This window comes from Amia ocellicauda, chromosome 5 (assembly GCF_036373705.1).
Source record: "Amia ocellicauda isolate fAmiCal2 chromosome 5, fAmiCal2.hap1, whole genome shotgun sequence".
Classification (NCBI taxonomy): Eukaryota; Metazoa; Chordata; class Actinopteri; order Amiiformes; family Amiidae; genus Amia; species Amia ocellicauda.
This window is the reverse complement of record NC_089854.1, coordinates 48,413,297-48,427,012: the sequence shown is the minus strand read 5'-3', so window position 1 is coordinate 48,427,012 and position 13,716 is coordinate 48,413,297. Positions and strand designations below refer to the sequence as shown.

General features: G+C 37.0%; 1 protein-coding gene across 1 annotated transcript in view; it reads right to left on the bottom strand.

Moving 5' to 3' along the window:
- plxnb2b (plexin b2b) overlaps positions 1-12,562 on the bottom strand; it is a 132,559-nt gene extending 119,997 nt beyond the window's left edge. The window contains exon 1 of the mRNA XM_066705557.1: positions 12,161-12,562. The gene's annotated coding sequence lies outside the window, so the exon portion shown is untranslated. The remainder of the gene's footprint in view (positions 1-12,160) is intronic.
- Positions 12,563-13,716: the final 1,154 nt, after the last annotated feature.

Sequence of the window (13,716 nt, the reverse complement as noted above, 5' to 3'; positions counted from 1 at the left end):
TAACTTGTTACCAGGCAATTTATAAAACGTACATCCAGATTGAAATTCTAACATCCACAGACAGAAAAACTATACCGAAAGCGTCAGCTCCTGTGACAGTAACAATGCTTCTCTCCTGTGTGCTGCAGAATCTGAGGTTGAATAGCAAGAACAGGGCTTAATGCAACGGACATTCAAAACAGACACAAGCAACTTCCACTGGCATCATTCGTACGTTTGCTTGAAAACCGGCTTAGACGTAGCCTACTGGAGAAAATATTCTATACCAACCACTGAGCAATGAATGCAAACCAGGAGTTTGACTGCTTGATAGGGCACAAGAGTATGTTATTTATTAACTTTTCTAGTCGCATTCATATGCAGTATGACTGGCTTAAGGTCCTTGAATTTATCATTATCATCTTATTTTTAGGTGGTGCACATTCTCTCAATGTTCTTCAATACTATAGCTTTCAAAAGAAAGTATTAAACCCATTAAACTCTCCTGATGGAGAAGAGAATCATCTCTATTTAAATTTAGTAGGTAACCACCTACTAAACTACAGCAAATATATACCCAGTCTTTTACATGCCAATAACCAGAGTTATCATTGTATAACTAAATATTAACAATTAAGTGCTGGGCTGTTTGTGAGCTTAGGTCCTTTACTGGATTCAGCTGGTACTCCTGTTCCTGGGAATGTGTGTGCATACTCCTAATAAAATGGCAAGTTTCATTTTGACTACTGGAGGTAAATTAAACATGCATCCCTCTGCTCAAGGACAAATCCCCCACCTTGTTAAGATAAGCACAAGATAAACCACCAAAGGAAGCAGGTGAGACAGCATCTATAGCAGTTTGCAAAAAATAATTAAATTATTGATTATCCAAGAGATTGTGTTATGAGGAATTAACAGATCCCTACAGTTGCCCAGTCCACAAGACAGGAACAGAATCTGCATTGTGATAGTTGGGATTATTCATTGGTGTCCTGGATATAGGAGGCTACAGTTTAATATCATAAATCCACAGAAAGTTTTGCCAGAGATTTCCATGTATGATTATTTTGTATTAAATGGGTCCAGTATGTTTCAGTTTCTCTTTCATTTAGAATTAAAACTTTGTGGAACACCAATATCTGACAAAGTTTAGGCCTAGTTTTGCGAAACAGGAATTGTCATCTCCTTGTAATTTAGTATTATAAAACAACCACATTTCCCAAGTACCTATCCTGAAAATATCAGGCTCATTGAATAAAAAATTAAATATAAACAGATAGTGACAGGGAGGCAGCAATGCCATAATCTGGATCAGTCCTGAATGTTTTAGAACTACATACATGCAATAAGAATACTTGCCCTTTTATTACTACAAATATCTCTGCTCTATCTCAAGTCAGATCTGTAGTGAAATAAGAAGAGGAACTTTTCAAAATTAATAAAATCTTAATAGAATCAAATTGTGAGCTGCAAGTTTTTGTGAGCTGATTTCAGAAACAGAGAATATTATTACCCAGAACACCATCTACTCCAGGAATCCTAATTATTTTTGTATTAAAGAAAATAGCATTTTAATTTAAAAAGGATAAAATGCATTATTTGATAATATTACAGTATGCAAATTGTATAATAGCAGATTGCTTCAAGTGTTTCAATATTCATTTGGTGGATGACATTCCAGAATAAATTACCTGTGTGAACTCTATTGTCAAAAAGAATGCCAATAATTTTATCAGTTGGAGGTGCAAACATGACGTTTCATGTCCACACAATGGTGCGGGGCTTACCATCTCTCACATGCTAACAAATGCATGCATATTCACTAAAGCAACATCAAACATTTAATCTGTTAAAAATAATTTGAAACTTCCACTACATACAACATATTTCAAGAATTACAGAGTGGAGAGGTCTGTAGCTACCCAATCCTGGAGATATATATTGATATTCTGAGTAGTAGTTAGTTATTCTGATTCTGAATAATAAAACCAGCATTTTACTATGCTGTAAAAACAGGATATTTATAAACATAGTAAATAACATGACTGATGTAATCTGGATTTTTTTTTTTTTATCTAAATAGATTCTGCATTTCTCTTTGACCTTATGCATACTGACTTAAATGAATTGGGGGTCTCTCTATAGAGTATGATCTTATTCCCAGTAATATCATATTGTGTGTGTGTGTGTGTATGTATGTATCCCACATATGCAGCCTTTTTCATGGCATTTTGTTGCCGGTAAGGTCTTCGTGAAAGGGTCTATACCGGTATATCAATACCTGGAATTTTCCACCTTGGGCCATAGTCTAAATGCTAGCAATTTTGTTGCAATGGGTCTGTCTGAATGGAGCAGGAATAAGAATGCCAGCGTAACCACTCAGAATAGGGATGAGTTATGGCATTTTGACCCAAGCAGGTTAACAGGTTAAGTCACCTTTGATGAAGAACTTGCAAAAATGACCATAACACAAAAGTGGACTGTGTAAAAATGGCGGAGGTTGAAAATAATGTAGTAACAATTCTCTGTGTTATAGGTTGGAGATATACATAATCCTAACTATACGTCAGAAAGATACCAATAAATCGTGCAAAATATAATCTCTATACATAGCCAAACGTACACTGTAATGTAGTCCAAAACACTTACACTGTAGTGTACTACAGTAGTTTGTTTCGAGTTATTTTAAGGCAGAAATGTCAAACATAAAAAAAAAGTTGGTTTTGAGCAATCAAATCGATTGCAGATATGCACACCTGGAGTTTTGGTATAGCTATAAACACAATATAATGTCTTTTTTCTCATTTATCTTAGCTGACTTAACTTTGATGCAGTATATGTAAAGACCACACACAATGCCTTTCATTACATGACCATGAATGTGAACCAAGTCTCAAACTCTGTTCAATGGTTCAGTGACCACACCACAAAAAGACACAACCATAAAATCTGATGACCTGGTCATACCAAGAAAATGCACCCTAGATTGATGCTCGAGTTTGAGTTTCCCTCCTATTTGTTCTTGGTAGCGAGTACAAAACCGAACCGGTGCCCTGCTTAGAACCAATAACCCAGTACACACAATTGAAGGAAACTGGCAAAACTTTTACAAATACATAAAGAATATCGGTCTGTGTTTCCTCTCCAGAATCCACAGGCTACCATTGCACATCGATCCTTGTGCCATAGTGCTTTATTTATTTATTTTAAAAATGCATCTTAATACTTAGGAATGGTTTTATGTTATGTTCGTAGGATAAATGTGTGCAACATGTCCGATTTGATGGATGTTGTAATAGACAATAACCATAAGGCTACAATTCCAACACCTAATCATACAAAAGAAATAGAGTTTCAATGGCTTCTTCTACGGGCTAAATCACACATAACCAATTACTGGGGTAGTGTTAACCATAGTGCTTTGTAGGCCTTTAGAACTTCACATTCATCCTTTAAAGAGCACCAAAAACCAGTCAATCAGACCTGTTAAAGCATGAAATTCCAACACCTACCTATCTGGAATATAATCTGCCAAAAGGTATGTGCATCTATTAAGAAAATAAGAATATGGAAGGAGACGCCACTCATCAAAAAGTTTTCTAATAAAAAAAGAAAAAAAAATGTAACGGATAAGGGTACTTGCAGTCTGTGACCAATAACAGCTTTTTTAAAAGGCTTATACAATTTGTATAGTAATATCTGGAAATACTACGCAGAGTCTGTTTAGAAATATATATATATCCACCGATCAGCCATAACATTATGACCACTGACGGGTGAAGTGAATAACACTGATAATCGTTATCATGGCACCTGTCAGTGGGTGGGATATATTAGGCAGCAAGTGAACATTTTGTCCTCAAAGTTGATGTGTTAGAAGCAGGAAAAATGGACAAGAGTAAGGATCTGAGCGACTTTGACAAGGGCCAAATTGTGGTGGCTAGACGACTGGGTCAGAGCATCTCCAAAACTGCAGCTCTTGTGGGGTGTTCCCGGTCTGAAGTGGTCAGTACCTATCAAAAGTGGTCTAAGAAAGGAAAAGTGGTGAACCGGCAACAGTGTCATGGGCAGCCAAGGCTCATTGATGCACGTGGGGAGCGAAGGCTGGCCCGTGTGGTCCGATCCAACAGACGAGCTACTGTAGCTCAAATTGCTGAAAAAGTGAATGCTGGTTCTGATAGAAAGGTGTCAGAACACACAGTACATTGCAGTTTGTTGCGTATGGGGCTGCGTAGCCGCAGACCAGTCAGGGTGCCCATGCTGACCCCAGTCCACTGCCGAAAGCGCCTACAATGGGCACGTGAGCATCAGAACTGGACCACGGAGCAATGGAAGAAGGTGGCCTGGTCTGATGAATCACGAGTTTAAGGTGTTGACTTGGCCTCCAAATTCCCCAAATCTCAATTCAATCGAGCATCTGTGGGATGTGCTGGACAAACAAGTCCGATCCATGGAGGCCCCACCTCGTAACTTACAGGACTTAAAGGATCTGCTGCTAACGTCTTGGTGCCAGATACCACAGCACACCTTCAGAGGTCTAGTGGAGTCCATGCCTCGACGGGTCAGGGCTGTTTTGGTGGCAAAAGTAGGACCTATACAATATTAGGCAGGTGGTCATAATGTTATGGCTGATCGGTGTATATACACACACACTTAAATCCTGTATATAGCACATGTTTCAGACATAATATTTTAATCTAAAGTATTAACCCACAGCAGAGTAATGTGTCTATTTTAAACTCTTGAACCACAATAAAATAACCAACCAACCAACCAACGGAATTCCCATGGAGACTGTAGTTAAATAAAACCAATTATGCCTACTTGTTTGTTATTAGCCTTAAACCAGAATTAAAAAAAAAAAACAATACGGTTACAGGATTCAGACAAGAAGTGAAAAGTTTAACTGAAGGAAGAATAATCATGGTAAGGCAAAAAAAAGGCTAAGCTAGAATATGCAGAGAATGTGGACTTGAAAAGAAGGGGGGGGTTATTATATTTGTATCTCAAATAAACCTTTGAGATATCCTCTAACAATTTCAAATGATTTCACCAAAAACAAGCAATTTAGCAGTGAAAAATAAATTAAAGATATGGCATTGAAAATCTCTGCACAAAAAATAAAATAAAATTTGACTACACAGTTAAATGCATGAGCATTTTTGTAGCATACATAAGGCCTCTCATATCCTGAGTAAAGCAAAACCCTATCCCAACAGCACAGCAATTTATGTAATTATAGGACTGGGAAGTGGGAACACTTTTGGGAGATGAATGTTGCCGTTTTAACCACACAATATGTAAATAAAAAGCAAACTGCAAAGCAGGAAGGGCTACACAGCTCGGCATACGATGAATGCACTCATTGTTCGGTATGTGGTTCAAACTGTGATGTCATTCATTTTAAGAGCCATGTACCATTTGGTTTAATGTATAAGAAAATGAAAGAATGTTTTGCAATATTTGGTTTAATTAAATTAAAAAAGTTAATTTCCCCAAATTTCAGTTCGAATATAAACAGCTCTCTCTCCTGAATATGCTATAGAGAGAGAGAAATTAGTGAGATTTTTCAGAATACCATTTGAATGGATCAACTTCATAATAAAACATACATTCATACAAAATATACACACATTATAATTTGACCTTTAAATCAAATGAACTAAGAGCTTCTTATTAACTACATATCAATTGCACTGGTGTGTGGTGATTTCAAGGCTGCAGCACCAAGCAAGCTGGACACTCTGCTTTCAGGCAATGCACCTTGCTCTGCCATGCATCTTTTAACAGAATTTAGGAGCTTGACTACATGTGGAAGTGTTATGCAGAAGGAAACCTACTTAAATCCATAGGGGAATTGTGCACACTCCATACCTTGCACTTAACTAGCAGTCCAGACAGATGCAGCTGGAGCATGCCTACTTCGTTAATGGGAATTGCTGGGATTCTTGAAGCTTTGCAGTTTCTCCGTTTAGGAATGCACTGCTGAAAATCACACAAGGGTCTAATCTCACTGACAGCTACTTCACAGAACTTACCGCAACACACCAAGACCCTTATGCATGTTAATATACAAGCAGGGACCTTTTTTTGGTTTGTACTTTATGTTCTCTTAGGATTAAGTTTAATTATTTCTGTTCCAAAAACATTTCCAAACTATAACATTACAAAGAAGATGCCTGTTCTTTTTCTGTAAATAAGAATGGGGGACAGATGACAAGGAGACTTGCCTGCTGTCAAAAGTACTTAGGCTGCAGTGTGAAAATGCCTCATCTTAAAGAAAACAATAACTTTAAGCAATGTGTCCTCTATTAACTCAGACACATGAGACGAAAGAAAAAGACAAGGACAGTCATGGCTATAAGCACTGCTCTTTAAAATGGGACTGGCCTTCCCCAGTGCAGTGCACTGTGCTGATCACATTACATACCCTGAACTGTACCTGCTCTCCACATTGAGAAACAAGTCCAGCTCTTTGCAATTCAAGTAATTTCCCTAAGCAATTACTGTACCTAAGCAAAATAGTTAAACACTGCAGTGCAAAACAATAAAGCTTCATACATTTCAAAGCCAGAGGCAAAAATTACTATTCCGATATAAATAATATTTAAAAATCCCAGCATGATGAAATGTTGCTGTTGAGGGATTAATTAAAATCTTCCTCCCATTCTTTAGAACAGATGATATTACGGACAAAGAGGGATTCTGGGTGGTGGCAAACAAATATTCTAAATTTGGGTCTTATTTTAAAAACAATTAACAAGGCACAGAAAAAAACCTGCACACATCAATCCAAAAGTTACATATAATACAAGACAATGTGTTTTTTACACTGCAATTTCTGATTTGGATCAAATGCATGAGTACATTTGATCAAGATCAGTGGTGTCATAGCTACACTGGCATTTTCAGGATCAATTGTCAGCAGCACCAGGTGTCTTCACATGTAACCTAGCACATGCACAAACTTAAATGATCAATTTAGAACACAGAGCTATATAAAGAACTGATGTTTTTCCTTGCTTTGAATTATTCAAACAGTTTTTTGGGCCAACAAAATAAGCCATTTAGTGTTAATTTTAACATTATTTTTAATTTATAATACTTTCCTACTTCCCTTATTCTCTTATCTGATCCACCAATGTGAAGCGAGTCTTTCTGCCACCTGCCTTTAAAACAAACGCTGCCGCAGCGCATGCTAGAACTTGAGCTGGTCGAGCATCCACATTGCTATGATCAAATGCTACCGATGCATTTGAAACTGATCTGTACCAGAAATAGTGTAAACGCCTATCAATTAAATGAGCTGTGGAAAGCCACACAAGTTACATTTTCAAACATATCTATGTGCTTTATAAATTAATTCTCATAAAGCAGTTTGAGTCTGCTTTTAAGAAGCGAAACAGAAACAGACCATTCAGTCACTGACATTCTGAGGACCCAAGTCAGTAACAACAGGGTAAAACGAACCAAGCATCTTCCTTGCAATGAGAAATGTTGTTGCCATGTGCCAAATTGCTTTGATCATTTAAATGACAAACAGTTGCTTAAGATCCTCATGGCCCCAACTGGGCAATAACAACTCTTGTGCTTATGCGTAGTAACATTTTCTTTACAGTAAGTTAATGCATAAATACAATTCAAATAGGAATTTCCATCACATTGATAATAACTGGAGTTTACAACATTGCCAAAAGTAGATTTAACTGCACACTTCAAAACAGCAAGTATTTTACGAAGGAAAAATGTACATTTTATTGAATGTGCACTTAACTATCAGTTTTATATAATGTAGTCTCAGGGGGATTTGTGTTTTTTCAATTTTATTTAAACATAATTGTTAATATAAAATGTAAATATTTTTTTTGTGGCTTTCCTGAAAAAATGTTTGTAAGGTAATGGGGATTTCATAACAGCATGGGCATGAAAATTCATAGGCATGATCTGGCCTCCTATAATGTGGCATCAATAGCTGTTCACTAGTATGTGTATGAATTAATGTGAGATCACCTCACAGACCTTTCATTACTGTAGGCACTTCATTAAAAGCTGTAACTGAACTGATGGGGCACAGCTGGAGAGAACTGGTCCACTCATCAGGTAGCAATCTTCCCATACAGCCATAAACTCACACAAGGCACACAATCCTGAAGGCACAAAGTCACTGACTCATAAGAGGATTACCCATTCGCTTGAAAATCTAGAAAAAAAAAAAAAATAATAATAATAATAATTATATATATATATTTATTATCTAATATAAATACATGTATGCATATAATGTACATATTACATATATATGTTCAGTCCCAGGAGCAGTAACCAGACAGATGACCCAGCACTGGCTCAGGTACAGAAATCAGGTCAGCTAGTTCAGTCTATTTGTTCCTCCACCAATATGAATCTGTATATTATGTGAAAATGCTAAGTTACACAACACTGTTTTCACCAAAAAAACATGCATTACAAATCATATAACACCATGCAAAAACACTAAGTTGCCACAGAATAAGCCAGGCTGGCTCCTGATAAGTGTGACTTATGTTGAGACAGGCAGTGAAGCACCTGGTAAAAGCTGAAGTAGATTAAATGGCAGCCATCCAGTAATCACTGGAACAGGCCCCAGAAAAACAGTATTATGGCAACTGGACCCCCTTGAACAGGAGGTGAGGATTTATCCTGGCCTTTAAAACTCTTCCAAGACTGCACTTACCTTACTGAATTATTTGGTGTCCCAAAAACTAGAGTTCCAGTGAGAAAGATCTGAAATGTCAGTCTATAGTGCACTTGCCAAAACATTGAAATTCTTGTATTATTGTTCAGTGTTAACGTGACCTGTTAAAATTCAGTTCCACTTCATCGGTTTAATTTGGCTGCAAACCACATTATTAACAGCCTCACCTACTAACCACAGTGCTCCGACAGGACTCTTGCTGAAATAATCCAAGTCTAAAGATTTAAAAAATGTTTAAAAATAAATACATGCATAAATAAACAGCTGATTTCACTGAGCATGATTAGGACTAGTCTTTGAATACTCTACCTAAAATAACTGTGTAGTTCAAGACTAGTGGTAACCTGGGTCCGTGAAACCAGCCCACAAAGGAGAAAACTCAACATTTATCCTACTTCATGAAAACAGAATAAATTGAATGGGGTTCTTTCACTCCAAAGTAAGCAGTGAACACAAATTGGAATTTCCATTGTCGGACTTGCAACCCAGTGAGTAAAACAATCAGTGCAGTTAACAGTTTCCAAAATAAACAAGTTCAGTTGTCTCAGTCAGTTTAGTCCTAAACAAAATAAAGTTCAATGTTGTAATTTACATTTCTTAACATTACCTGACATCAGTGCAGAATAATCTAATAACACATTGCCAACTCAAAGCATGGAAATAAAGTGCATCAATATGGCCATGATGTACAACAAGAAGGAAGATGTCTAGAAATGCTTTATTTTTTTAAGGAAAGAGTTCAACTATTGTAAATATGAGTGAAGAAATACTATCAATTTTGTTATTATTTACAATGCAGAGGTGAAATAAAACTAATTCCATCCAAAACATTGGATGGAGTACATTTGAAATACAAATGTAATGTAATTGAAGGGATATTTATCAATTTTCCTGAACAGAAAAGTATTTGATCAATGTATAATCATCTATGCCACAGAACAAAGTATGGCAATATGTAGGCCTATGCTTGGAATAACAAACAGAGACAGAAAAAAAATGGATGAGAACAAAGCAAATGTATTTAAAGAGGGAATGTTAAAATGAGGACATTGCAAGAAGGTTGCAAAGATCGACAAAAAAAGCTATAGAATAGATCCCACAAGATAAAAAAAAAGACTGCATAAAAAAATGGAATCAGAAGGTTTGATGGCATGACCTGGGAAAGAAAGACAATGTAGATTTAAAAATAATTAAATACAATTTTGGGGAGGCCTTTATCCTACAGTGAATCAATTAAGGCTGATAATAATGAGATATATATATATATATATATATATATACACACATATATACACACACACATACACACACACTTCTATTTATACAATATAAAAACTACAACAACAAAAACACATTAGAAGTTCAAAAAGGATAGCCTTTGTTTTTGCTCTCTCTATCCACTGAACAGATGGCTGTTTTTGGAAACTACGTCTAGCTTAGGGTTTGGGACACAGACCCACCAAGAACCTCCTGCAGTACAGCTCTACCCTAATCCTATACACTGGCATTAAGACCAGAATGTTTGCTTAATATTAGTTAATGAAGCAAATCCCCTGAGATGCAGTATCTTGTTTACAGTGTGCCTGTGCACAGCCAGTCATGAACCTGCTCAAATGCTGAAACAATGCAGAGCAGTGAGAGTCTCAACTGATACAGAGACAGACTCAGAGGGGTACCAATTGAGAGTGATGATAAAGCAATTCAATGCACAGATGAATGGGGTCTCTGTAACACTGTTGTATGAGGAAATTAACTCACTAGAGCATAGTTGTTATACTATCAATCTAAATTAAAAATAAATAAAAATGCAACCATTATCAATGACTGAACTTTACCCAACCAATTCTGGTGGTGTATATGAAGACACCAGGACATCTGTTGGCTTTGGTTGTGAAGTTCAGATTTTCCATTGCAGTTTCGTTTGCAATTCCTTTTTCAATTCAATTCTAATTCTAGAAGGGGGGCGGGGGTGCAAATCGATGCAACATTTGCGATATAAACTGAACCTGTGGAGTTAATACATTGCCTCAGGGTGACATGAAAATCAGATTTTCATTGTACCAAACTTATGTTTCTACGAGGGGAAATGATTGTTAAATCTCTTAATCAGCACATTCCCAGGGAATAAATTACAAACCCTGGATGTCAAAATATGCAAGAGCTCAAACCATGGGAATATCATTCCTTCATGCTGAAGTTGTTAAAAACATTGAAACCTGGAGCCTGGAGGATCACCCTGCCCCTTTGTGCTTCAGTTTAAACAGAATACACCGACTCAGAAACCTTGTTGAACGATACGAAAAACGTATGGTAATATTAAACAGTTGTGCTCAAACGACACGCATGAATTGTGCATTGACGAGACGCACCAAACGTAACTATATTAAACAAAGGAAAAACTCAAAAGCAGCGAGTTGACGAACCGAAATGTTACAGTCACACACATTATGCACCGAAGGAAGTAAAACTCGCAGCGTATTTCCACCATTACATTTAATACGTAATAGTGTCTAGTACAAATGTCACAGTTACCATTTCTTCATTCCAATTTGCCAATCGCACAAAGCCAAATATGATGAAAAGTAGATGGGTGACAATATTGAAACACATATGCTGAAGTTAACTCGCCGTGGTTAATAACGTTCTTTTAGTTTGTTATTTTATGGAAGTAACCCAGGAAAGCAATAAACCTCCCGTTGTCCAGCAGTCTCTGCTTATTTACATACAAGACAACAGCGAGTGCTGGACACTTCCTGCTTTGTAATCTGTTCCGAGGGAATTCGCATACTTAGGTAAACGAAGTGTACTACCCTCTTCGTGGCATCTATACAATAGTCTATAAATAATAAATTAATCCTAAACAACATTTCCAAGTAACAAAAATAATTACTACACCATGGGATGCAGTCGGTTCTATTACACAAACGTACCCAACTTCTGTTAGTTGAACACAGTGGGACAGCAACATACAGTAAACCCATTTGGTTACTATTTTTTAATACACACAGCCATTAGAAAGCCACAAAGTAATCAATCTTACACTCTATGAACACGGCAACAAACCTCGGCGGCACTTTATTGTGTTTGGCCAGTAGGTCTCGTTAGCGTTCATGTCTAAGTTGCAAATTCCAGGCACAAACTTCCCATTAGTAGTAGTACAGTCGGGTATATAATACATCTGAGGTTTTATTCCCACAGTCCTAAGGATCACACCATATACCCGATCAATACGCCTCTATTCCGTGTACATCTGCAAAAGGAAAGCGACCGAGGCTGTGGCTACAATGCAAAACAATATATAAAAAAAAAGCTCGATAGTCTATAACGATGTTCTTTTACTTTAGAATAGTATTTATAATAGTCAAAATTGGGTCTGAAAGAAGGGCGCTCACCTCCTGCATTTCACCCAATCGAAAGCAAAACGTAGACGCAACGCTGCGAACTCACCTTGGAATCACAGAAGTTAAACGAGCTCCAGAGTTGTGTGGATTGTATACAAAAAATATTATTCCACCTCAAAAACAAAAAATGGAAACCCCAAAGGTAGAAAAATAAAAAGTTCACATCTTATTCTTCGGATGGATGAGAAGAAAAGGGGGACAAATATTCCTTGAAAACGACGGAATCGAATAAACAATCCACACACGAAACCCAACCGGGCTGAAAACTGTAGTGAAGAGAAAAGAAAAATCCAGACGGAAAAAAAAGATAGCAGACTTTCTCCACGCCCAGGTATCAGATCACATGATGAATCCAGGTGTGTTTCGGTTTAAACTGTGGGCTCAGCCTGAGACACACCTGTGAGAGCAGTCCAACATCCGCTTGGATTAACATTAGTAACAGGAAACTGAAAAAAAAGGAGTAGAGGGGCAAAAGGGAGAGAGAGGGAGATACCGACGAGAAACAAGGGCGAATTACTCTCCTCCCCTTTTTTTTTTCCACAGTACAAAAGGCTGTGTCGGGAGGAGATCGGTTTACACGAAAGGCATATGGAAAAAGGAAAGAAAACGAAACGCAGCAGCAGCCACATAACACAGGGGATTAATTTATATATTTTTTCTACCAGTAACCCAATGGAGAAAACGAGAAGGCTTTGTTTCGAGTCCTGCTGTACGGTAGCTAGAGATCTTCTACAGCACGAAATCAGCGCTGCTTATTCCATTTAAATCTTAAGTGATTTGTTTTAATCAATTGCAGACTAATGATAGGATACGGGTGGATCAGCTAATTATTCACAAAGTCTGTTTTTCTATTTTCGGTGAACAGATTTGCTTTCAACTTTTTTTAGGATATAGGGTTTAGTGAATGGATTCGTGCAACTATACTTTTCAGGTAGATCGGGGAACCAAGTTGCCATTGTGCAGTATATGCCGAATCCTTGTGACTCCATGTGGTGGTGGGATGAGCTGGCTACAGGACAGATACACACGAACTCCAAAGCCTATAGCAAAGAGGGTGGACAGTTTCCAATAGTATTACACAAACGGAATCAACCTTTCTCCCCCCACCTCGTCCATGTTTTGATGTGGATTAAGTAAAAAGAAGAATAAAAGCTAGTTTAGAACTTATGTTCCGGTTTCCTAACACCAAAGCAACGAACTTCAGACAGTCACACTAAGTCATTATGAAGTCTAACGCAATAATCTATACTATACATCTATACTGCATTGTTTATTAACGAATGGCCACAGACCTCAACAAATCATTAAAATGTTGCTGCTACTATGACTTACTCCCTATTTAAAAATATAGACACTATGATGTATAACCCCCCTTTTCGAGGATAGGAATAAACACGAAGACCATTGTGTATATAGATGTGTGTGCATCTATATATGCGGTGGGGGGTATAATTATATATATATATATATATATATATATATATTACTGTGCAAAAGTTTTAGGCAGGTGTGAAAAAATGTTGTAAAGTAAGAATGCTTTCAAAAATAGACATGTTAATAGATTTTATCTAATATATATATATATATATATATATATATATA